This window comes from Rhamphochromis sp. 'chilingali', assembly GCF_963969265.1.
Source record: "Rhamphochromis sp. 'chilingali' genome assembly, chromosome: 20".
Classification (NCBI taxonomy): domain Eukaryota; kingdom Metazoa; phylum Chordata; class Actinopteri; order Cichliformes; family Cichlidae; genus Rhamphochromis; species Rhamphochromis sp. 'chilingali'.
The window spans coordinates 33,854,211-33,880,757 of record NC_137947.1 but is presented as its reverse complement, the minus strand read 5'-3'; the positions used below and the strand labels follow the sequence as shown (position 1 = coordinate 33,880,757).

The 26,547-nt window shown below is 42.2% G+C and overlaps 2 long non-coding RNA genes across 4 annotated transcripts; one reads left to right on the top strand and one right to left on the bottom strand.

The window, feature by feature from the left end:
• The first annotated feature begins 17,385 nt into the window (after positions 1-17,385).
• Positions 17,386-20,471, top strand: LOC308388565. 2 transcript variants are annotated; one of them, XR_013970133.1, is made up of 3 exons: positions 17,386-17,452; positions 17,558-17,670; positions 19,965-20,471. It is a non-coding gene; the product is annotated as an uncharacterized lncRNA (long non-coding RNA). The 2 variants fall into 2 exon arrangements; XR_013970134.1 differs by lacking the exon at positions 17,386-17,452 and having other exon boundaries at positions 17,466-17,670.
• A 16-nt stretch (positions 20,472-20,487) lies between these two features.
• On the bottom strand, positions 20,488-25,226 carry LOC308388566. 2 transcript variants are annotated; one of them, XR_013970136.1, is made up of 5 exons: positions 25,168-25,226; positions 24,949-25,061; positions 21,133-21,227; positions 20,966-21,024; positions 20,488-20,803 (listed from the first exon to the last, which is right to left on the bottom strand). It is a non-coding gene; the product is annotated as an uncharacterized lncRNA (long non-coding RNA). The 2 variants fall into 2 exon arrangements; XR_013970135.1 differs by having other exon boundaries at positions 20,488-21,024.
• Between the last annotated feature and the right edge of the window lie 1,321 nt (positions 25,227-26,547).

Below are 26,547 nucleotides of genomic sequence, written 5' to 3'. Positions count from 1 at the left end.
TGACGTGACAACAGAGACAAACTGAAGACTTAAATACACGGGATAACGAGAGGATGGGCAGCAGGTGGAAACACCAGGAACAAATCTGACTAATGGGATAGAAGCAAAACTGAATGTCACACATGAGACGAGGTAGCTTCAAAATAAAGCAGGAAGTGACACACACTGTGAGACCCAGGCAAAGACACACACAAGAGAAGGACACAGAGAACAAAGAGACAAGGGGAAACTAAAACACAGAATAAACCCAAGAATGAAAAACGAAGCTTAAACATAAACCATAATACAAAATGACACCAAATACAAGAAACCATGACATTGACTGTATTCTATCCCTTGTTTAAGTTATCGTGGTTCCTCTGTGTTTCCCGTGGTTTGTCAGGTTGTCATCTTTGATTCCACATTTAGTTACTTTCTACTGTATTCTATTAGTCATTTGTCTCGTGGGAGCTGTGTTTACTTTTGCTTCCTTTGTCCTGTTTCCACCACAAGTTTCAGTTGTGTTCCCACCTGTTTCTATTCCCATGTTATCTCATGAACCTCTAGTTTTTTGGTCCACTTCTGGGTCTTGAGTTCTGCATTTGGGTCTGAAACCTGCTTGTAACACAGAGCTACATGATGACCATCATCATCAGACATCAGCCTGCTGGAGCAGTTTCTGCACTGTGAGAATGTGAGACTCCAAAAGACTCTTTCTGACATGTGCCCAGAGAATCCCAGACTATTGGAGGTGCTGCACACATGGCTAAGGGACCTAGTCATTGTCACCATCCGTCCTCTCACGGCTTCTGTCCTGAACTCCACACCTCTGCAGTCTGCAGGCTTTCTGCTGCAGGTTTCTTCCTGTTAAAAGGGAGTTTTTCCTTCCCATTGTCACCAAAGTGCTTGCTTGTTGGGGTCATATGTTGTTTTTTTTCCTCTGTATGTATTATTGTAGGGTCTACCTTACAGTACAAAGCACTTTGAGGCGACTGTTGTTGTGATTTGACGCTGTATAAATAAAATTGAATTGAAATTTCATAATTCTCACTCTTTCTGCCCGACTACTCCTCATCAGCCAGCTCCTTGCTGCTCCACCTCAGACTCACCTGTCTCCCTGCTAGCCAGTGTTTAACTGTCCTACTCATGAAGGTGGAATATCCAACACAAAAGAAGCAGCGCCAGCCAGAGCTTCCATCCCTGCCTCCACCTAAGCTGGTTTCCACATTCGTGTTTGTCGGGTCTCTATGACATCCTCCTCAGTGAGTAAGACGGAATTTGCTTTTCTCCCCAACTTGCTTGTTCAAACACTAATCCTTGTGTTTTTCAGCATATGAAATGTGAAACAGAGTTTTTTGGTTACCAGCTTGTAAAGTTAGAGACTGAGTTTTTTGTTGCTTCTTTAATACAACCTGAACTTTTTCTACGTGTACTTCATATTGAAACTGCTCATTGTGTGCTTCATTCTGAACCTGCTGGCCAAATACCTGACCTAGCAACTCTGAAAAGCTAAACACAAGTACTTGCCTTCTTGCTAGTCTGTACTTTATAAGTTTACACGGGACTCTGAAATTCCCGAGAACGCAGCGCGATCATTCTACATTCAAGCGTACTCGATGACATCACAAACTTAATCTCTCCTATTAAAAATAGCATATATGTATGGACAGCTCACGCTGCTTATTGAATAAAAAGCAAACAGGTCTGATGTTAAAACGCTTTTATTTTTATGTCAGTAGATATTAATAAATTAAAATAGATGTCTGCTCGGGTTTGGAGAGAACAGAGCAAATATCTAAAATATCATTTTATCATTTTTGGAGCAGCCTTCAGGATCTCCACGCATCAACATGCAGTTTCTGCTCCCGGAGAAAATGTTTCCTGCTGAGTTTAAATATTCCCAACATTAAAATTAATTCATTTATACTGACAGCTCTGCAAGTAAGGCTTTAAAATTAAATAGAATGATCAAGTTGTGAAGCTAAAGTTTAATCTCAGCCAAACCGATTTGCTCAGAAACAAATAAAACAAACACCAAACCAAAGATCTGAAACCATGCCGGGAGTTTGCTGTTCTCTTTTTTTTTTGTGTGTCCCATTTGGATCTTCAGCCATCAGAATTGTTGTCTTAAGGCCAAGAAAGATGCCAAGCAGATTTATTTTACCAAGTGGATCATCATGGCCTTGCCATATTGGTCCATTTGATTGACCTTTATTATAATTATGAATTTATTTTATTTTCAGTTGCTACAAACGGGACAGACATGACTGGGGGATAGGACAGGGAGAAAGAATGAAAGAAAGAGAGGGAGAGAGAGAAAACCAAAGGGGAGAAGAGACGGTGAGAAGGGGGGGAAGAAAGAAAAAAAAAAAAAGCACCTGGGTCACCTGTATGGAGAAAAAAAACTGAAGAGAAAGCAAACAACAAAGAGCAACATAATAAAAAAAACGGCACCATCACAATAAACTAGCTAGCAGTAGATATCAGTAGATACTAAATAATAAACGATATTGTGCAGCACGCAAGATAGACAGCGCACAATGTGCTTTGAGGCAGCAGCCAAGAAAGCTTTAGTCCGCGTCTGTGAATACCCGTGTGTACACCTGTGTGGATCAGCATGCTTGCATTCCAAAGGTTTCTCCATGTAATGATCTGCTAGAGGGTGTGGGGAGCCACAGCCCCGTCCTCCAGGGCATGAAGCAGGTATGGAGGAGATCAAAACTCCAGACATCCAGAGGTCCCCAGAACACAAGAGACCAAGGAAGACCAACAGAGGGGCAGCCGCGCCACTGTCCCAGTAAGGGCTGAGGAGAGTCCCAGATGAGGGCTCACTCAGCAGCCGCGGAGCAGAAGCCAGGGGGGGTTGCAGTGACGCGCCCGTGAGCTCCGCCGGCAGCCAGCTGTGCCTGAGTGACCGAGCCCCAGGCCGAGAGGCCGGGGGCACCCCACCTCCGAAGTGGCCCGAGCGAGCCCCAGGCTCCAGGCCCCGATAAGCGGCCGCCAAGGAGTGAGCCGGTGTGTACCCGGACGCCCACCCCCAGACACAAAGAACCACCAACGCACCGACACCTGAGGGAGTCCACCACTGGCAGGGGAAGTGGTGGTGGGTGGAGATAGGCCTCCAAACCTTGGAGGGCCTGAGGTGTCCCCAGAGAGGTGGCGTCTGATACCCAACCTGACATATAGACACAGACATACAGGCACACACAGATACAAACATCCATTCCCACCCTCATGCTCTCATATGCACTTACTCCACACTCAACCAACGTGGAGACAGACATAAAGAGACGCTGTACACACGATCACACTCCCCAAGCGTACTCTACAAACCGGGTCTAGGTACCCTTGCCCCTGGAGGGGGAACTGCACCCAGACCCAGGTGGTGTTACCCTTTTCCCTGCGGTGGGGGGAGGCAGACCGCCCCGACTCCGCAGCAGCAGGGAGGCCCCACACTCCAGACCGCAGTTGGACGGCCAACTCCTCCTAGCCCCCCCGCTCCAGCAGGCCGCAGAGAACGGGGGTGAGAGAAGACTCCAAACCTCCCTCCACCCGCTCATTGTAGTGTTGATGCATGTGTGTTCTAAGGTGCAATTAAAACCCAGGAGGGCTTGGAGCTACCTGCCAGAGAGCAGCAGGTAAGCGCATGGTCCCTCCTGCTAGCCCTCAATGTCTACGTGTATTTAAAATTGAGAGGTGGGCAACGACGCCAGGGGTGGGGTGTACACCCTGATGGTACTTTGGACTCCGTGTATCGTGCCCACCCCCAAGACCCTATATGTATGTGTAATGAGAGTGTGAGTAATGTGAATGTCTAAGTTGTGGGATAAAATTGAGGCAGAGGCAGCCAGAAGGGGACAGAGGGAGGGGGGGAGCCTCCTCTGCACCCTGGTGACATACCCCTACTCCAAGGCCCTGCATGTGTGGGTGGTTGTGGTGGAGCGGGAAGAGGGAGGCAGCTGGAGATGGGGAGGGAAGGAGTTCGCTGTTCTCACCGGCTGCAGTGAGCCTCGAGCTCCCGGCTAGCTGTCAAGCTGGTGGGTAACAGACATCTCCAAAAACGTCGGAGCTCTTTTGCAAATATGTGATGTCTTGATAAATCAAGCAGAAATTTGAATTTTACACAGCTACATTCTCGCCTGAACATATTTTAAAAGAAAAAGTAATATTTCAAACTTTTTAGTCACTCTTGTCTGCCAACTGCTGCATTTGAGTTCTGGATGAAATGCATTCTGGGATATTTGGCTCCATGTAAGTCACCGTGTAAGTGCACCATGAACACAATTCTGAGCGTAGTTAAGTTGATGCGTACTTTGAATGGGAACAGTACTTTGTCTATAAATGATGATGTATCACAAGTCCACTATAGTGCAGGTACACACGAGTACACACGAGTACACACGAGTATGCATATTGAGAAATGGCCCCAGTTTTTAAAGACTGTTGCCCCGCTCGAGCCTACCTCAAAGGTTGTTCCTCTGCTTGTAGTTTCTTCCACTCTGAATGAAAAAGGACTGTTGGCAAAGCAGTTTACATGTTTCATAGATGCTAATCTGAAAGTGCTCGGTGAGCCTGCACCTAGTAAAGTAAAAACGTAACATTTATTTATAGTACTGTTAAAGTCAGGAATCTATTACAAAGTTCTTTACAGGGAATGTAAAAATACACGTGGCGACCTGGTCAGCCTGTTTATTAGACAGGACATGTCAGAACTGCCTTCTCCTTTCCATCATTATCAGAGCTTTCCTTGATAAAAAGTAAGTTATTAACAACATTTTCACACTCTTCTCTACATCACACTTCTCCCATCGGTTTGCCATGAAAGGCTGCAATGCACGTGGGCAAACCACCAGAAAAAATGCTGCTCAGCTTTGTCCGTCTAATTCAGTCACTGTTAGCAGGAAACAGAAATACTCACACAGTGGAGACAGCTACCAGTCATGTAAAGGATGTATGCACATATTAATTGACAGACGAGGAGCTTTATGACAGCGCTGTGTGGGATAAAAGGAGAGCGACTGCTTTCTTTGGTATGTTCCATTTTTAGATTTGGTAAAGGGAATGAGCAACTAGCCAAAGATGCAAACCACTAACCTTTGATTAGATGACCTGCTCTACCTCCTGAGCTACAGCCAAAATGCAAAGCAAGCACTGGTGCCGAGGAAAGCTAGGACCCACTCAGTCCCTGCACACATACTTTCATTATGGCAAAACCATTTTAGTCAGTTGAAAATTCATTAAACTATAATAAAGTGAAAGCTATGGCTCTTCTAAACACAGTGGTATTTGTTCCTCCATGCAAGTTTAAGAGACACTCAACATTTTGACCTGCCAGCATCTTTGAAATGGTGAGAACAACAACCCAAACTGTTCATCATCAAAGTGTCTAAAACAAGATTTCTGCCTTTCAAAAGACTTTTTCAAACATAGCAAACAAAGAACTTTGTTCAGCCTCCTTCCCCTTGAAGTTAAAAGATTATATTTTATTATAATGTCTGTATACAATTAGCAGCACTTAATTAAAATAATGAAATCATTCTGACACCTCTGAATAACAATTTGGCTTCAGTTTTAAAGTTTAGTAGTCTGTCTCAGCTACCGTCTGCAGTAGTGAAAAAAGTTGGTGAAGGCTGTGTTAGCTCATGAACTGTTGGGTGCCACTGAGTGATAACTGTCGTCATGTCAGTACTATGGCTTTCACATTTCATGCAGGGTGAAAAGGTGGAGTTTTTATTAGATGAAAGAAATATTTTTTTAATTAAAGCACTAAAATAAAAGCAGTCTGTTGATCCTTTGAAGGCTTGCAAATAGTACAGCAAGTTTTTAATGCACCAGTAAATTCATTGCAATAAGTTCACTTTTAAGTCAAATTGTTTTTGAAATGCTTTAAATGTTTATGTAAGGTTTCACAAAAGAGACAAAAACAACAACAAAAAAACTGTTAACCTTTGTGCATAATGGAAATGCAAGAACCTGTGAACAACTGATTAAAGACAAAGCAATTTTGCTTCATTGTTGTTTGCTTCAGATAGCCACTATGGCAGCAGCGGCAGAGGAAAATGGAAATATTACTGCAAAGCAGCAGAACAGCTGAACGGCTTCTGCAAGCTCAGAGAAAAGGTCACATAACAGACCCTGATTCTACCAGCTGGGACCTATAGGAAGAAGCTGAGAAGCTCGGTTATTTAACCAAGACTGACAACTACTGGGTTAAATACCAATACACTGAGCGAGAGGTCTGGCCTGGTGCATGGTCTAAACCTGAACGGTATATAGGACATGGTTTGTGAGGGGGGATTGTACCAAACCACCTGCGTTATTGGGCTGTCAAGAGGACACTGTAAAGATATGCAAGGTTGGATTGATCATTGCCTGTCGCATTATGAGAATGAGTATATTAAAAGTTTGGAGAAACATGGCTAAGACACATACCAACAGGGGTTGATAACAGCGGCTGTGTGCAGGCAGGAATAGGACCCAAAAGCAGACTCCTAAAAACAGGACGTAAACCCAAAAGTCAGCTTTATTTGCCGAATGGTGATACAAAAAAAGATAAACTACAAATACGAAGAGGCACACAGGGAAACACAGGGAGAGACACAGCTATGAGGGAGATCTAAATACACAGAGGGATAACAAGCAAGTGACAACACACGAGGAACACAGCTGACACGAATAACCAGAATGAGACAGGGAAACACGGGACCTTCACAATAAAACAGGAAACACGAGTGGAGGACCAGGCAGACGAGAGGGAGCGAGGGACACGAGGGAGAGAGCAGACATGGCAAACTAGGGAAACAAGGAGGAGAAACCAGGCACGAGGACTCGCACAACTATATAAACACAGACAAACAGAGGGCAAAGGCACAAGGGGAAATCTAATAAACAACAGTGAACAGAAAAACCCAGGTATCATGGAATAAACACAATGGCGCTAAAACATAAACAATAACACCAAAATACAAAAAACACAAGAGAACTCAAAACTCTGGGTCAAAAGGACCCTGGACCATGACACCAAGATGATCATAGATATTAACATTTCTGTCCCACCTCTGGCCTTATTTACTGATGAATGCTGGCTTTATTATTCTGACTGCATTTGTTTGAGCAGAAGCCAAAGAAGGAACCAAAGCTATCACTGCCAAGCTGCCAAAGCACTTGAATTCTCTCACGTAAAGTGAGTAGTCTGGCTTTTTCATTGCTGCACTGACAGCTGGACTTTCAGATTTATACCACAGTAAGTGGTCTGTTTGCATTGTTCCCAGTCTGCAAACCTTTGCAAACTGGGACCTACCACCAAACACGTGTGGAATCTTATACCATCATTGGCTGATGGTTATGTGATTGTCTGACAGAACATATTAACCAGCATGTGTCAAGTATTTGCAATACCCAAATGGACAGCAACAACCTCCACCCGCCTGGTTAATGGATGCTTCATTGCCTTCACACTAAAAGGGCCAAGTTTGAGATCTCGAACCAAAGCATCACCACTAAGCAGGAGGAGATTCAGGCCCCTGGGTGATCTGCATGTGCTATGATGTTGCAGGTGAGATGGAGGAACTACAATCCCAAGGGCCACTGCTCCCAAATCATACTGCGTTGAAATCAGTGACACCTGCCAGCAGGTATCCTGATAATAATGAATTACAGTCGTCCAGCCTGGAAGTAATAAATGCATGAACTAGTTTTTCAGCGTCACTCTGAGACAGGATATTTCTAACTTTAGAGATGTTGCACAAATGGAAGAAAGCAGTCTGACATATTTGTTTAATATGTGCATTGAAGGACATGTCCTGGCTTCATGGATAGAGATGGGTGTCATCTGCATAGCAGTGAAAATGTATGAATGTCTTCTAATGATGCTGCCTAAGGGAAGCATGTATAATGTAAACAGCATCGGTCCTAGCACTGAACCCTGAGCAATGATAACCTCTGTGTAAGACTCCCCATTAATGGGACAAATGAGAGTTTTGTTTTTTTGCACAACACTGGTCACTATATTCTTCATTTCCGGTTAATACTTGTACAGCTGCTGTTATTGTGTATATATTTATTTATATTTAGATTTCTTCATACATTCTTATATAGTTCTATATTGTGTATTTTGTTGTACAGTTATTTTATTTTCAACTTTAATTTATATATTTTATCTTATTCCTTCCCAGTTAAATTTACCCTTCATTCTAATTTGTGTTGTACAGTTATTTCATTTTTAACCATAATTTATATTTTATTCCTTCTTAGTTAAATTTACCCTTTTTAATTTTTCATATTTATTTCCTATCTTATTCATAGCCTTTTCCTTTTTTGTTTTCTTTAGGTCACGAGCAGTTGTCCAAGCATTTCACTACATATCGTACTGTGTATGACTGTGTACGTGACAAATAAAATTTGAATTTGAATTTGAATTTATTAGATATGATTCAGATATTAATGGTCAACATGATCAAACACTGTACTGAGAACAAGCACATCCACTGTCTATCAGAAGCCATAAGAAGATCGTCTGTGATCTCCACTTGTGCAGTTTCTGTGCTGTGATGAAACATCAAATAAACCATTGCTCTCCACAGGATCAGTGAGCTGTTTAACCTTCCTCTCGTGTTAGCTTTCTGTTATCATCTCTTATGTTAGCGGGTCGGTTTTGACCCGTGAATTAAATCAGCTATAAAATATACTAAAAACAATAAGTTATCATCCAATTTGTTTCTCATCTCTTGGTTACCTTGTTAGGCTTCCTTATCCATGAAAATGTTGGTTTTAATACTTTTGGTGTGGGCCTCTGGGTCTTTTTTTGTCACTATACCCCTCGATTTCAATTAAAAAAAAATTGTAAAATTAACCTCAAGAGAATCATATTAATAAATAAAAGGTTTCTGTGTTACCTGAGTATTACTGAGGGGTATAGGACACATCTCTTAAATAAATCTGTTTTATTGATTTTTTTCATTTTAAGATTAATAACTAAAATGACATCGATGGTGTTACGGGTCAATTTCGACCCATAGACATTTACATCAAGAAAAGACAAAAAAAGTTTGTTTTTTTTCAGCAGTAGACCTTTAATATAAACTGAAAAAAAGAAAAAGTCCTCTCCTCCTTTGTTTTGGTTATAGCCGTGGGTAATTGTGGGCTTTTTATCACTTCCCAATGATACAGCTTCACCTCAGTTTCCTTTGTGAAGTTCTTGTCCGAGGTCATATCTGGTAAAAAATAAAATAAAATAAAATATCACAGCTGATATTGTGATCCTGCAGTCCAGTGGTCATATGGAGGACCACACATTTTCATTGTTTCTTCTCAGGGGTGCCACTCGCAGCTTTGACTGTGAAAATCTGTACATTCCAGGCATAGTTGGTTTTTGCATCACAGGCTTCCCAGATTTTTCTGCCGTTTTTCCCTTGCTTACTGGGTATATATTGCCGGAAGGGGCATTTTCCTCAAAAAGTGGACAAGACATTCATCCACTGTCACTGGCCCTGGGATGAACATCAGTGGAAGAAGCTGCACCCATCTCTCCCAGACATCCCTGATGGGAGCAAGTTTGTCAGACCTCGGTCTGGTCTCTCTGTTGTCAAATCTGAGGACTCTTGAATCAAAATGATATCAAATGTGTGAAGTGACATCGTTGCCCAGAAAATGTTTCTGCCTGTCGATGCATCCCATAGACGATCAGTGGCCTCATTGCAGCATCTGTACACTCCAGCAAGAACAATGAAAGCATCCAGGTATTCCTCATCATGTCGCCATGGACTTTTTTTCCTTCAAGGTTTATCATAGTAATGATGATTCTTTCTAGTGACAATGGCATAAATATCTCAAAACATCTCTTGATGTCACTGACTTTGGTCAGAGCAAACCTTGTGATTCCAGGGGTCATTTTGATGACATTTGCAGCAGCTGCCCTGCCATGTACATCATGAGGTACTGAGCTCCAAAAAATCTTACCATTTTTGGACTTGAATCTTTCAGCAGGAGTAGCTTCAGCACCAGCGACCTCCACCTCTGATCAGATGTGTCTGTGTCTTCTGGATGATAGTCCACATTGTCTTCCTCCTTAGAAACCTGCCCATCTGAATCGCTATGCTGCTCTGTGTCCTCTCCTTCATTTTCACCAAAAATATGATCCAGAACTTAGCTCACTGTGAATCTTCTTCTCATTTTTTGTATGCTGCAAATTGTAAATGTGCACTCTGGAAGTCAAATGGCCACTCAAATAGTGAATTCACCTCACATGCCCGTGTTTATTTTGTTTTGTTTTTGTGCAGGTATACTGCAAAAAACATGCAAAATAAGAATCCCCTAAAGCTCATATGATTAGGAGAGGCGCTTGCTGTAAGTGTTTTAGCTGACAGTGCACTTATGATTTCAGTTTTGGCTTTAATTATTGCTTTATACTCATAATATTATACCTGGGTCGAAACCGACCCTAACAACACAAAGGTCATAATTTCAACTAGGGCATTTTATAATTTAGTGAAAATAATTTTTTTTATTTTATTTTGTAGAAATAGAGGTTCCTGACAAAGTCAAAAAGCCTTGATACAATAAACAAATGTATGTGATTTTTTTATGCATTTGAAATTTAAAATGGGTCGGTGCCGACCCTAACACGAGAGGAGGGTTAAAAACAACTCTTTCAAGAATTTTAACCTATAATTAGCTAAGACAGCTGGGTCAGCTGATGGCTTTAATCCCTGCCCAGTTTAAAGGCCTGTGGTACAAAGTGCAGTAACTGGGATAGATTGATCATATTTAAAACTGCAGCACTTCTTTGAGGAGTCTTATAGGAACGTGGTCTAATAGACATGTTGATGGTCTGGAGGAAGTATCTCAGTCACAGAGAAAGAGTCCAAATAATTATGAATAATATTGAATATTTTTTTCTCTAATGATTAAAATGTTATTTAAATGTAAGACGTCCTTACTGGTTAAGGGATGCTCTGACTCAGCCTGGCTGCAGTCCTTAGAAGAAACCTGAAGTTGTTCCTGTTTTCTTCAGTTACTGATGAAGAGGAAGATGTTCCAGCTTTACAACGTTTTTTTGTTTCCAGGCTAAATTAGTGAGATGCCATTTCCTGTCCAGCTTACAGGTTATCTGCTTTAAATAGTGCATTCGAGACCAGAGAGTCAAGTCCAGCCTGCCACACATCAAACCTTGACACAGTGTGATTTCTTTGAGAGAGACAGAGACAGTAACTCTGAGTCAGGTGAACAATAAATAACAACAATAAAACTGGACAAGCCAAAGAGTCAGGCTTTCAAATTAGTAAAAACTCTGTGATTGATTAATAAGCTGAAATTGAAGAGTGCTGCTCCTCCTCCGAGAGATTTGCTTCAGTGATTCTGAGTTAGTATAACAACATATTCATCCTGCTGTAGCCCAGTGTCTGTGAGACTTAGTACATCTATATGTTGATCCACCACTAAATGGTTTACTGACAGGGAATTAGAAGAGGGAAGCCTAATGTTTCATCATCCACAATTAACAGTTGTACGCTTTTCTGCATTCTGGATATGATAATGTTCTTTCTTTGTGATTTGCTTGCTTAATTGCATTTTTAAAAGCAGATGTGTGGTGTTCTTTATGATCCCACACTGGCCTTATTAACTAGTTTTTCAGCGTCACTCTGAGACAGGATATTTCTAATTTTAGAGATGTTGTACAAATGGAAGAAAGTAGTCCAACATATTTATTTAATATGTGCATTGAAGGACATGTCCTGGTCAAAAATGACATCTTCACTGTGGTTGAAAAGAACTCCTTGTTGCAAGAACACAAAAAATGTAAATGCAGTTTTCACAAGAGTGTTAGATATGTGATGATTAACAGGCAAACTTTAAATTTGTTTGTTGGAACAACAAGCTAAAGACCAGAAAACACAGGAAATATCATCCTCACTTTCCCTCATAATCCTGTCTAAAGTAGGCTTTAGATTTTAGGTGTTTTTAAGGCACTGATGACCTTTTTGTTGGGTGCCTCAGTGGACTGTGACTGTACATTCAGCACTGATCCCTTTCATGTGCCCTCTCTGTCTCCCCTGTGAGTCCCTTGTACTAAGGTTTGCTTCCAGCTGCAGCTTGTTCTGCTCTGCAGTCTCATTGAGCTTGTTAGGACCTCTTGGTCTTCACATGGCTGCTGCAAGTAGTGACTGGACTACAAATGCTACTGTTGAGAGACACTGTTCTCCAGACCTAGAAATGATTGTAGTTAAATACAGACCAAAATAAACTTACGGCAGTCTCAAGGCAGTCCTCACATAACTCAAAGTCTGCAGAATAAATCTACAAAAACAAAATTAAAAGGCACAATTGCCACCGCTATTAATCTGCCTTTGTTTGTTTGTAACCCAGGTATCAAGTTTAATTGAGGTTTCTCACCTAAAGTTATGTTTGTATTAGAGATGGCACGATACCACTTTTTTATGTCCGATACCGATTCCGATATCATAAATTTGGATATCTGCCGATACCGATATGAATCCGATATAGTGTTTTTAATCAACAAAACTGTTTTTTAAAATATCTTGCTGCATTTTGTATAAGTTCATACTCAAGTTTAAAACAACAACTACACTAAAGCTATTCTGTTATACCTGTATGCAAAAAAAAATATTTCAGCAATACTGATCAATCTAATAAACTTAGACCTACACCATCCTCCCTATTCTGGTATTTTAAAGAGTACTTAGCGTAAATATTAAGCAACCTAACTAATAGGGTTCCAACTCCCAGCAACAACAAAAATAAATAAATAAAAAATAGGGAACCACCCCTCACGCTCCACCTCATGATGCTTAATCGACGTAATCAACCTTAATTTGATGCAGTGTGAAAAAAAATGCACAGAAATCAATTATTTTTCAAGAAATATTAAATAGATTCAACATCTTTCTTCAACAAAATTGCAGACTGCACAGATGGTACCTTCCCAAAGGAAAAAGTACTATAGCTTACTAGGGTATATATATTAGACTTAATAGTCACTATATACAGTAATTGACTTCTATTCATTTTACATCAAATTAAAACTTTGGGTGTCAGATAATTATTTATTAAAAGCTCGACATTTTAAATGAGAATAAGAAAGAAAAGTATGTCTTTGTGCCCCCTTTCCCTGTTAATGCCCTATCGGCCCCCCTGGCTAAACTTTGCTAGATCCGCCCCTGCACAGTTACCAGCCGTCAGCTACGTAGAAAAAGATCCTCGAGTAGAAAGTAATATTAAATAAATTCTAACAACAGCTGATCAAGCTTAAACGTGCTGCTGTTGTTCAGCCACTGGTTTCCTCTTTCTGGTGCAAAGTGGGCCAAAAGCAAACTAGAGAGACGGAGTCGCGACAGAAAAGCCGATCAGCTGATCATTAAGCAGTTTCATGATTGAAGTAGCAGCAAGAAGAGGCAGTCGCTCGTTAAGCTTAACGCAGGAATGCTTTACAAACATTCAGAGATGGACTTACACACTTGCTTTACTTCTCTCGGGGATAACTTTGTCGGAGATGAAATGCCGGGTTGCTAGCGAAGCTCCAAATGCTATCCAGACCACTGACAGGTCCCGCATGCCACAGCCGCTCTATCATGTGATGCATACTGCTCCGACGTGCTAACGTTCTGAGGTGAGTTACGGCGTGTTGCAAGTTTGTGAGGTGCTTTCGTGATATTTAATGGATCGGATTACATTTTTTATTTTTCTCCGATATCCGATCCAGTAATTTAGGTCAGTATCGGACCGATACCGATACGTAATATCGGATCGGTCCATCTCTAGTTTGTATTACTTGAGAACTGTCCACCACATCAAGGTTTCCCAACCACTGCGTGCCGTGAGAAATGATCAGGTGTGCCGTGGAAGATCATCTGGTTCCACCAGACTGGTAAGTAATTGGTGTGAATAACAGGCAGAACAATGACATTCTCTTCCACTAGAGGACAGGACAACTACCTGTTCTAATTAAATGGGTTGCCAACTGCCAGTAAAACAGAAGAAGAAATGACATAATCGTCATGCTGTGAGACGATGCAGCGCGTAAAAGCAATAGATAAATATTTGAAAAGCAGTCAGTGTGACCTGGTCCTGGAGAAAACTCCGACCCAGGTGAAGGCCCTATAGGGTATGCTATAGCATGAGAAGAAAGCAACAAAACTATACTGGGGACAAACCGAGCTAAGTCTGCTCAGGGAAAATGATCAATATGCTGTTTGTGACATTGTTGTTTCTAATGTGAAATATGTGCCATGGCTCCAAAAGGCTGGGAAACAGTGATATATATGTTATTAATGTCTGTTCCCAGACAGCCTGGCAGTGCTTCGTGGCTGCTGTCCTTCTGATTGCCCTGTAAAGGTTTGTGGTCTGCTGTATTGTACTTTCTGCTGTTTGCTATTACATGTTAGTAAAGTGTCCGTGCCCTTGATTGCTTCTTTAACAGCTGATTTGTACAACAAACTCCATGAACTTGGCTTAGCCTTTTAAGGGATGACTTAGCAAACATGTGGCCGTCTCACTAAGTGTTACCACATGCATAGCAAGCGAAGTGCTTATTATGCTTTTGATGTCTTCTGCCTCCCAGTACAACCCCTCCACCCTCTTCTTCATCCCACTCTGTGTAATCTTATGAGATCAGAAGCTGGTTGGGATAATAATGTGTAAGTGATGACAAATTAGAACCAGCTAGCTTGAGGTTTTGCTGTTAAAGGAACATGTTGAGCAAAGACCTTTTTAATGAAAAGAGGAAAAACAAGATCATGCAGACAGAAGGAGAGGCATATGGACACTCCAGAGAGAAGCTAAAACTGTGTGTGTGATTCATCTGCTGTAAAAGCGTGCCATTGAAATGAACAGTGTATTTGTTAGCAACATGTTAACAACTTACTGCTCACTTCCTCATCAGAATTTTTCACAGTTGGTCCACGGCTCTTCATGTTACTGCATGTTGTCCTTTGTCAGTCACTATGAAGGCAAAAACAATGTGTGTGTAGAGATGACATGTGGATGCTGTTTCTCAGTCAGTTATTTGATAAATTGATTTTCAGACTTCCATTAATCTAAACATAACTCCAGATGAGCGGCAAAAAGTTTTAATTTGCAGCATATATAATGACGGTGCTTGCAGGAGTGCCACAGCCCATCCTTTTATAAATAGGAAAGAAAATCAGTATTTCAAAAAGCTGGCACAGGACCCAGGATATGTGTCCGACCCTTCAGTGAATCCATTTACTGTTCATGCAAGCTAGAAATGATAGGGTGGCTGTCAAGAAGGTATGCTCAAGAAAAAGCAGAGCCAAAGAAGTGGACCAAAAACTCAGCTGCAACAGATTCATGGGGAAAGCATATTCCTAAAATATCTGCACTGTAGAAGGAACAAAGTCAGCCAAAATCAAAAGAAGACTGGATGTTGTAGTGTCCTTTAAGACTTTTAGAGACCTGCCTACAGAAATTAGAAGAAAGCTTCCCTGAGACACTTCCCACTTTCCTAAAAGTGGGAAGTTTATAGTAACAAAGTATGAATAAATGAGCGGTGGCTCAAGACGTTTGTACGGTAGTGTATATCCAGCATATGTTTGTTTTGGTGGACACAGAACATGTGATTACAGATGGGAATGAGCTCTGTAGGTAGGTTAATAAGAAGGCATGGGCAGACCATCCTGCCTGTAACACATTTTTGTACAAATCAGATAAACAGAACACATATTCAGTGTTTGGGGACTAGTAGCTGATGATGTTTACGAGCCTTAATCTACCCTAGATTTCTGAGACAAATGCACAAAGAAAACTAGAGTGAAAACAGCCCCACCCATCTATCGTTTGCCATTATCATTAATGAGAAGTTATTGCACATGGTATTTCTGGAAGGATGAATAAATCACAGTTTCATGGTTTCACTGACCAAATCACTATGAGTGAGCCCATTTGACTGAGATCTATTTTGAGACACATCATGGAAATTGCTGCTGGAATCGGGTCCTACTCATTAAGTTTGCAAACACTTTTTTCAGTCTTGACCACGGGGTACTGGCTGCAGCACCAGTGGTTGGAGTTTGGCCCGCTCTGAACCAGCTAAAATGATTCAGTTCCAACCACACGTGAACTACATAACTAACCTTCCAAATGACACTTTGAGAAGTAATCTTGGTCTATAAAATATGTAAGCCTAGTTATATTGTTAAGGGACTATGAAGAAGGTATAGGGGAGTTTTTTTTTTTACATGAGAGTCAAAAAGGTTGTGAGCTTTTTTTAAAATCAGCCGAGTAGAGAGAATTTGACTCAACAGGTCAGACCATAGTTTGACCATTAAAACTTTTAATTTCCTTTAATTTTCCTTTTTTAAGAAAAACCTAAACAAAATTAAAATGTTGCCTGGTTGTATTTGTTTTACCGTTATGAATTAGCAGTTCTAAAAACAAAAAAGGAAAATGTATACAAACTGTTTTTATCATTACGTCTACACTGTTAATGAGGTCTGACACTGGTGACCAAGAGAAACTGTTACACAAAGTTAAAGTAGTGAAGTTAAGTCCCGCCCATTCACATGAAAGCAGTGGTCTTGGCAGGATGTGGTCTTCACATGTCAGTTGAGTCTTCTTCCTCAGAAACATGATCCCCGAGTGCAGCTACTCAACAGGAAGAGTTCAGCAAAGGTCTTTAAATAAATACCTGTGAAATGCACCTGCCTGTAACTCACTTAGATTCAGGACACTTAATTTGGCTCTCAATGCTGTATTGTATTTTCTATTTAATTAACTGAATTAAAACCCTTGCTATAACAACATATTAACATAGTGTAATCTTCAAATGCATTATCCACATCACTCTCTGCTGAATTTCCCACTAATCAAAGTCAAACAGTATTTACCCATTCTGCTTTGAGTGATTCTCTAGCTTAAATCGCATCTTAAAACTCACTTTTTTTACTTTGGGTTTTAATTCGAGTTCAGTATGAGTACCATCAGGCCTGTTTTATATTTTTAAATTGTTAATACATTATCTTCTCATTTATCTATATTTGTTTCTATATTGTTTTCTCTTGTTTTTAACCAATTGTGAAGTATGGAAGAAATATAGTATCATCAGAATTCAAGTATTTTTAGACATTGAATTTATGACACTGAATTTTTATCCTCCAAATTTCCCTGCAAAAATATTCACCTGCAAAAATTCACCTGCAAAAATTCACCTGCAAAAAATTCACCTGCAAAAAATTCACCTGCAAAAAATTCACCTGCAAAAATTCACCTGCAAAAATTCACCTGCAAAAAATTCACCTGCAAAAATTCACCTGCAAAAAATTCACCTGCAAAAATATTCACCTGCAAAAATTCAACTGCAAAAGTGATGAACTTTAATGACCCAAGCCAGAGCAATCAGCACCAGATCGAGTCGAGTGGCTCTCAGCCAATTAAATTACGCTGTTTGATCACATGACACCGTTAGCCAGCAGTGTGTCTCCTAAAAGAGAGCTGTTTAAAGGTGAGTGATTAAGTTTTTCTCCTAAATAGAGATCATTACAGAACGCCTAGTCCTACTTAAAATCCCATTTATTATTATTTTTTTTTATCATCTACTCGAACTAAGGAAAACGTTTGACTAACTCAAAGACAATTTCCACGCCTCCCCTGCCTGACTGCAGAGGCAGTTTTGAATTTAGGAGCGCCAAGATGGCAGCGGCAAACCCTGGCGGCTCTCCGGTGAGTATATATATTTTTTTATCTTCAAGTTTGTCTTTTGAAACCTTAATTTTATTTAAATCCGTTGCTCACGTATAAAGTACACAGACGGGGTCTTTGCTCAACTCGTCTGAGGCGTGTCTCACTAAGCGCTACATGCTAGCATCCTGCTAACCGAGCTACCCTTTACATGCTGTGCTTTAGAAAATGGGATACTCGTTAAAAAAAATACTCCGCAGATATTGATAGATAGACGAACACTGCAAATATAATGTTGGAAACGAGAACGGCCTTTGGTGAAGGGGTAAAATACACCATGAATAGAGCCATAGAGTGAATGGCTGCCATGGTTGCAGAACAGCCTGATTTAATGACAAGAATGGGGAAGAGTGAGGCGAAGTGAACCACAGCCACAAAACACGGTCAGACAAGGCGGCAAAAGGGCAGTGATCTGTCCGTCAGTATGAAGTTGGTGTGTGCTTTGGTGAACAAAAACTCCAGACTGGTAGCAGGAAGATGGGAGACTCGTGTTTCACTGGAATAGTGGTGAATTAAAACATCCTTTGTTGGGGACATTTCGGTGTAAATGCATCCATACAGGCAAGACAGAGGCAGACTAGACAGTGAAGAAAACAAGGCAAACATTAGAAATATAAAAACGGAAATATAGGATGAGTCGGGGATGAGTTCCTGCCCCAAGTGGAGGAGTTCAAGTATCTCGGGGTCTTGTTCGCGAGTGATGGGAGAAGGGAGCCGGAGATCGACAGACGGATTGGGGCTGCGGCTGCAGTAATGCGGACGCTGCACCGGTCCGTTGTGGTGAAGAGGGAGCTGAGTGTAAAAGCGAAGCTCTCAATTTACCGGTCGATCTACGTCCCTACCCTCACCTATGGCCACGAGCTGTGGGTAGTGACCGAAAGAACGAGATACAAGCGGCAGAAATGAGCTTCCTCTGAAGGGTGGCTGGCCTCTCCCTTAGAGATAGGGTGAGAAGTTCGGCCATCCGGGAGAGGCTCAGAGTAGAGCCGCTGCTGCTCCACATCGAAAGGAGCCAGCTGAGGTGGTTCGGGCATCTGACAAGGATGCTCCCTGGGCGCCTCCTGGGTGAGGTGTTCCAGGCATGTCCCACCGGGAGGAGGCCCCGGGGCAGACCCAGGACACGCTGGAGAGATTATATCTCTCGGCTGGCCTGGGAACGCCTTGGTATTCCCCCGGATAAGCTGGAGGAGGTGGCTGGGCAGAGGGAGGTCTGGGCCCCCGCGACCCGGCCTCGGATAAAGCGGATGAAGATGGATGGATGGAAATATAGGATTAATATAACATACAATTAGGGAAAATGTAAGGAACACAATGTAAATGATATTGTAAAGTCATTAAAACGGCATACTCTGATTAAAAGAAACACATAATTGGGTAGGATAATAATAATAATAATAACAATAATAATAATTTAAAAAAACTAAAAAAAAAACATGTACAAGATGGGTATGTATACTTGTAGCCTGAATTTAACAACTATAAAGTTGTAGCATGTCAGTACCTTACCCCATCCATTATATCCACACTTTCAGAAAAGGATATGGTCAATATCTTTACAAATACTATCTAAACTTAAACGGGATATTCCCTCTGCTTCTTCTGCTTCTTGTATACACCCTCAGGGTTTGTGATCAGCCAGCGGCTGATATGATCATTAATCCTGTGAAATAATATTCTTTCGGTTTATGAATCTGTTTGCATGGATTTCTTAATCCGTTTCCACTGTTAGCAGAAGTTGTGCATGCAGTTTTGGTGTGCTGCTCTCCAAGACTACAAGCTGCGTTAAAGTTGGAAGTAACTGGCCGATGTTCCACTGTTGAAGATCAGCTGTGCCCATTTGTTGCACATTGTGGGTATGGAGAAGTTGAGGCTCTTGCAGGCTACCCACAATTTCCCCAAACTGAGCGATTATACATCTTGCTTCCATATTTGTATCTTGTGTCACTAAAAATGCATTTTATTTTATACATTGATTAATGACCTGCAGAATCTCCTTATCATATTAAGTGATTCATAATTGTCACTTTATGCTTTCTCCATCTTGAAAGTGATTACATCCTTTAGGTTCATTTTCTGCAGGCAGGTTTCTGACAGAACAGGCAGATTTAGAATATAACATGCAGCGTTCTATAGATGGACACATAAAGAAATGAAAAATTACATGTATGTGCTAACTTTCTAAACACTGTTACATTAATGATTAAGTAGATAAAACATTTATGTCAGCCTTGGCTCATAGTTCATTTAAAGACAAGAACTTTGTGTGTGTGTTTCAGGTACTGCACTCTCAAAGACTGAATGAACCAGCATTGCAGCCATGGGTCATTGTGAGCATCACAGGGAAGGTTGAAGCCGCCCACTCCAGCTGTAAGGCCGGAGTCACGGAGACCTGCACCCACGTCACTGCTCTTCTGTTTAATGTAGAAGCAACAGTGTTGATCTGTGGCACAAGGACTGTTACAGGTGAACCTGCATACTGGGTTTTGCTGGGTAATGTGACCAAGATACAGTCAGAGGTTGGCCATAAGATAGACTTCTCCTCTTCAGCTGCCCAAAAAAGGCTCTTGATCAAAACATAAACAGACCATCTGTAGTGACAGGTAAAAGGAGCCGTCCTCAAAAAAGAAATCCCACCTGCTACTGTGGAGGAGTTGTCACTGCTATAATGCCATCATGTTTTATCTAGGGGTCTAGATTTATGCCTATAGTGCACTGCCATGTAAATAATTTGCATTTACTGAATGAGTATCACTGTTCAAAAATTGAATAAAGAAACAAACTAATTTTTGCCTTCTTTTTTTTTTTTTTATTAAAACCACTTTATAGAACATCACATCAGTTACAATGTAGAATCCATGTCACTGGAGAATTTTGATTCAATAAACAGTAAAAAGGTGAGCTGTGAAGACCAAGGACAAGTGCAGCTCACAGGTTTTCTATCCAAGGAATCCCAGAAGATTGCATGGTGTCATTGCCCAGCAGTTGTTCGCAGGACATATGGACTCAACCTCAACAATCCCTCACACTGAGCAGCATGAAGTGACAGTGCAGAGGAAAAACTCCCCTTTAACAAGAAGAAACCTCCAGCAGAACCCGGTTCAGTACCAGCAGCCATCTGGGTTTGGAGGAGAGAGACAGACACAGAACTACCAAAAGTATTTTTTTTATGTGATTGACTGTTGTTGTAATTCAAGCCCTGAGTGTAGAGCAGGTAAGATATAAAGTTGCATCCTAAATTCCATGCTCATGCAGAGTGTTTAGTTTATGACTTTTTCACCTGGTCATTGAACAGATGGTCTTTTAGGGTTGACCAAGCTGGTACCTTGACTCTGTTCTCTGCAAGATGTTGCAAAAAACAAAATCATATGGAGACAATATTGGACACAAAATATATAACAATTTAGTTAAATGTAGCATTAACTCATAAGTCTTGCTAAAGTAAACCTTGTATTCTGATTCATCACAGCAGCAGTTCAGTTGGATGATGTCAGCAACTGCAGCAAGTGTCTTGCTGACTGAATAATTTCATCTTGCATAATCTGAAACAAACACATAAAGACAGAAACAATTTATAAATTAACGTTCGATAAAATCTAAGAATTAATCATTTATTAGATACCAATATGAATATGTCTACCATAAAACTTGTGTGGAGCGAAGTTACATTCAATCAAGATGGTCTGGCATGCTACAACTTTATAGTATTCTGGCTACAAGTATACATACCCTCAGCCTGGGCGTCTATTGTCTCATGTAGTCTGGAAGACGAGTGGATGGTGGGGTGGGTGCAGTTTTCTCTGTGGTGGGGTTGGGTGGACTGTCCCGGGCTCTGTGGGGCCGGGGGGCGCTGCTGCGCTGGGCCCCGGTCTGGATGGGCCTGGGCCCCCCTTTCCCTGGCGGGTCGCGGAGTGTGGGAGTGCCTACTGGGGTCAGCGGGGGAGCTGGCCCCAGGGAGGGGTCACCTGCCCCTCCCTTCCTTCCCTCTCCATCTCCAGCTGCCTCCCTCCTCCTGCTCCACCACAACCACCCACACATGCAGGGCCTTGGAGTAGGGGTATGTCACCAGGATGCAGAGGAGGCTACCCCCCCCCTGTCCCCTTCTGGCTGCCTCTGCCTCAATTTTATCCCACAACTTAGACATTCACATTACTCACACTCTCATTACACATACATATAGGATCTTGGGGGTGGGCACGATACACGGAGTCCAAGTTACCATCAGGGTGTACGCCTCACCCCTGGCGTCGTTGCCCACCTCTCAATTTTAAATACATGTAGACATTGAGGGCTAGCAGGAGGGACTATGCGCTTACCTGCTGCTCTCTGGCAGGTAGCTCCAAGCCCTCCTGGGTTTTAATTGCACCTTAGAACACACATGCATCAACACTACAATGAGCGGGTGGAGGGAGGCTTGGAGTCTTCTCTCACCCCCATTCTCTGCGGCCTACTGGAGCGGGGGGGCTAGGAGGAGTGGGCCGTCCGACTGCGGTCTGGGGCCTCCCTGCTGCTGTGGAGTCGGGGCGGTCTGCCTCTCCCCACCGCAGGGAAAAGGGTAACACCACCTGGGTCTGGGTGCAGTTCCCCCCTCCAGGGGCAAGGGTACCTAGACCCGGTTAGTAGAGTACGCTTGGGGAGTGTGATCGTCCCTTTATGTCTGTCTCCACGTCAGTTGAGTGTGAAGTACATATGAGAGCATGAGGGTGGGAATGGATGTTTGTGTCTGTGTGTGCCTGTATGTCTGTGTCTATATGTCAGGTTGGGTATCAGACGCCACCTCTCTGGGGACATCTCGGGCCCTCCAAGGTTTGGAGGCCTATCTCCACCCACCACCACTTCCCCTGCCGGTGGCGGACTCCCTCAGGTATCGGTGCGTTGGTGGTTCTTTGTATCTGGGGGTGGGCGTCCGGGTACACACCGGCTCACTCCTTGGCGGCCGCTTATTGGGGCTCGCTCGGGCCACTTCGGAGGTGGGGTGCCCCCGGCCTCTCGGCCTGGGGCTCGGTCACTCAGGCACAGCTGGCTGCCGGCGGAGCTCACGGGCGCGTCACTGCAACTCCCCCTGGCTTCTGCTCCGCGGCTGCTGAATGAGCTCTCATCTGGGACTCTCCTTAGCTCTTACTGGGACAGTGGCGCGGCTGCCCCTCTGTGGGTCTTCCTTGGTCTCTTGTGTTCTGGGGGCCTCTGGATGTCTGGAGTTTTGATCTCCTCCATACCTGCTTGATACCATAGAGGACAGGGCTGTGGCTCCCCACACTCTCTAGCAGATCATTACATGGAGAAACCTTTGGAATGCAAGCATGCTGATCCACACAGGTATGCACACAGGTGTACACATGGGTATTCACAGATGCGGACTACAGCTTTCTTGGCTGCTGCCTCAAAGCACACTGTGCGCTGTCTATCTTGCGTGCTGCACAATATCGTTTATTATTTAGTAAATATTGATATCTATGACTAGCTAGTTTATTGTGATGGTGCTTTTTTTTTTATTATTATGTTGCTCTTTGTTGTTTGCTGTCTCCCCTGTTTTTTTTGTTTTTCTTTCTCTCCATACAGGTGACCCAGGAGTTTTTTTTTTTTTCTCTCTTCCCCCCCCTTCTCACCGTCTCTTCTCCCCTTTGGTTTTCTTTCTTCCTCTCCCCCTCTTTCTTTCATTCTTTCCCCCTGTCCTATTAAAAAAAAAAAAAAAAAAAAAAAGGATGACAAAGGATGAACTGAAGCTCCGCCATCACGTGATGTCACATGCTGCTGTTTCTGATGTCACTTCCAAAAGAAAAAAAAAAAAACAAAACAAAAAAAAACACAAGTATACATACCCATCTTGTACATGTTTTTTAACATTATTATTGTTATTATCCTACCCAATTATGCGTTTCTTTTAATCAGAGTATGCCGTTTTAATGACTTTACAATATCATTTACATTGTGTTCCTTACATTTTCCCTAATTGTATGTTATATTAATCCTATATTTCCATCCATCCATCTTCATCCGCTTTATCCGAGGCCGGGTCGCGGGGGCCCAGACCTCCCTCTGCCCAGCCACCTCCTCCAGCTTATCCGGGGGAATACCAAGGCGTTCCCAGGCCAGCCGAGAGATATAATCTCTCCAGCGTGTCCTGGGTCTGCCCCGGGGCCTCCTCCCGGTGGGACATGCCTGGAACACCTCACCCAGGAGGCGCCCAGGGGGCATCCTTGTCAGATGCCCGAACCACCTCAGCTGGCTCCTTTCGATGTGGAGCAGCAGCGGCTCTACTCTGAGCCTCTCCCGGATGGCCGAACTTCTCACCCTATCTCTAAGGGAGAGGCCAGCCACCCTTCAGAGGAAGCTCATTTCTGCCGCTTGTATCCGCGATCTCATTCTTTCGGTCACTACCCACAGCTCGTGGCCATAGGTGAGGGTAGGGACGTAGATCGACCGGTAAATTGAGAGCTTCGCTTTTACACTCAGCTCCCTCTTCACCACGACGGACCGGTGCAGCGTCCGCATTACTGCAGCCGCAGCCCCAATCCGTCTGTCGATCTCCGGCTCCCTTCTCCCATCACTCGCGAACAAGACCCCGAGATACTTGAACTCCTCCACTTGGGGCAGGAACTCATCCCCGACTCATCCTATATTTCCGTTTTTATATTTCTAATGTTTGCCTTGTTTTCTTCACTGTCTAGTCTGCCTCTGTCTTGCCTGTATGGATGCATTTACACCGAAATGTCCCCAACAAAGGATGTTTTAATTCACCACTATTCCAGTGAAACACGAGTCTCCCATCTTCCTGCTACCAGTCTGGAGTTTTTGTTCACCAAAGCACACACCAACTTCATACTGACGGACAGATCACTGCCCTTTTGCCGCCTTGTCTGACCGTGTTTTGTGGCTGTGGTTCACTTCGCCTCACTCTTCCCCATTCTTGTCATTAAATCAGGCTGTTCTGCAACCATGGCAGCCATTCACTCTATGGCTCTATTCATGGTGTATTTTACCCCTTCACCAAAGGCCGTTCTCGTTTCCAACATTATATTTGCAGTGTTCGTCTATCTATCAATATCTGCGGAGTATTTTTTTTAACGAGTATCCCATTTTCTAAAGCACAGCATGTAAAGGGTAGCTCGGTTAGCAGGATGCTAGCATGTAGCGCTTAGTGAGACACGCCTCAGACGAGTTGAGCAAAGACCCCGTCTGTGTACTTTATACGTGAGCAACGGATTTAAATAAAATTAAGGTTTCAAAAGACAAACTTGAAGATAAAAAAATATATATACTCACCGGAGAGCCGCCAGGGTTTGCCGCTGCCATCTTGGCGCTCCTAAATTCAAAACTGCCTCTGCAGTCAGGCAGGGGAGGCGTGGAAATTGTCTTTGAGTTAGTCAAACGTTTTCCTTAGTTCGAGTAGATGATTAAAAAAAAATAATAATAAATGGGATTTTAAGTAGGACTAGGCGTTCTGTAATGATCTCTATTTAGGAGAAAAACTTAATCACTCACCTTTAAACAGCTCTCTTTTAGGAGACACACTGCTGGCTAACGGTGTCATGTGATCAAACAGCGTAATTTAATTGGCTGAGAGCCACTCGATCTGGTGCTGATTGCTCTGGCTTGGGTCATTAAAGTTCATCACTTTTGCAGTTGAATTTTTGCAGGTGAATATTTTTGCAGGGAAATTTGGAGGATAAAAATTCAGTGTCATAAATTCAATGTCTAAAAATACTTGAATTCTGATGATACTATATTTCTTCCATAGTGAAGCACTTTGATCAACTCTGCTGTTTTTAAATGTGCTATACAAATACATTTTGAATTGAATTGAATTAGCTTAGCTCCTAGTCGAGTCACTGATCAATACATCATTATTTGCCCGTCTGAGTGGTGTCAAAAAAAATGATGCGGGCTTTATAGATCATCGGGAAACTTTGTGCGGACAACCTTGATCTTATTAGGAGAGATTGCATCCCACTTTGGATGGAGCAGCTCTCATTTCTAGAAATCTGTCTAAATTTATTACATGTCACTATTTGCGGTTCAGTCATTACTGATTTGGAAAAAAACAAACAAAAAAAAAAAACACAACTGCAGGTTCTGAGGATTATTTGAACATGAAAGCATACTGTGTTGTAGCCTCACAAAGACGACATGAAAACTACTTTTGTTTATCTGAAGAACAAAATAAAATTACTTTGAGTGGTCTTTAAAGGTATTCTTAGTGTGTTCTAGGAGCTTCAATTCCAGTAAAAGAAACATCATCACCAGATTAATACACACACATCTGAGTGTCACAGCTTGTGCTTCATTTAGTCTCTCCCCCAGCAGAGACTTTGTACTGCACTTTAAAACATGATGTTCCAGCTGACAGAAGGGAATGTGGGGTTTAAGAATAAAGATTATACTTAAAACAGAATTAAAACATATTTGTCTACATACAAATTTGATATAAGGTCAGCAAATACAGGTTATCTATCCTGTTTTTAGGATCTTATTTTAATGCTTACAGAACAAAAATAGTTTTTTTTATAATTAATTATTACTAATTATAAGTAATTTCCTACCTGTTGATCTAATCTGAAACCTAACCTGCTGTAGAGCAGTGTGGTCTGCAGCATAAATTACCATAGTGATTGTAAGAAGTGGACCTCCTCCTTGGTATAGAAAACCTAGTGGGAGTTACCTGGATAAGACAAAATCATGCTTTTATAGTACAGGCCTCTAACAACATCTCCAACATGAACTTTCCTCCACTCCTGAACAAAACCCCAAACTGAGACATTTTTAATTGATTATTATGATTGATTGTGATTATGATTGATGATTTTACTATGATATTTTTTTAATCGACACAAAAAACAAAAAAAAAAAAAAAAAAAAAAAAAA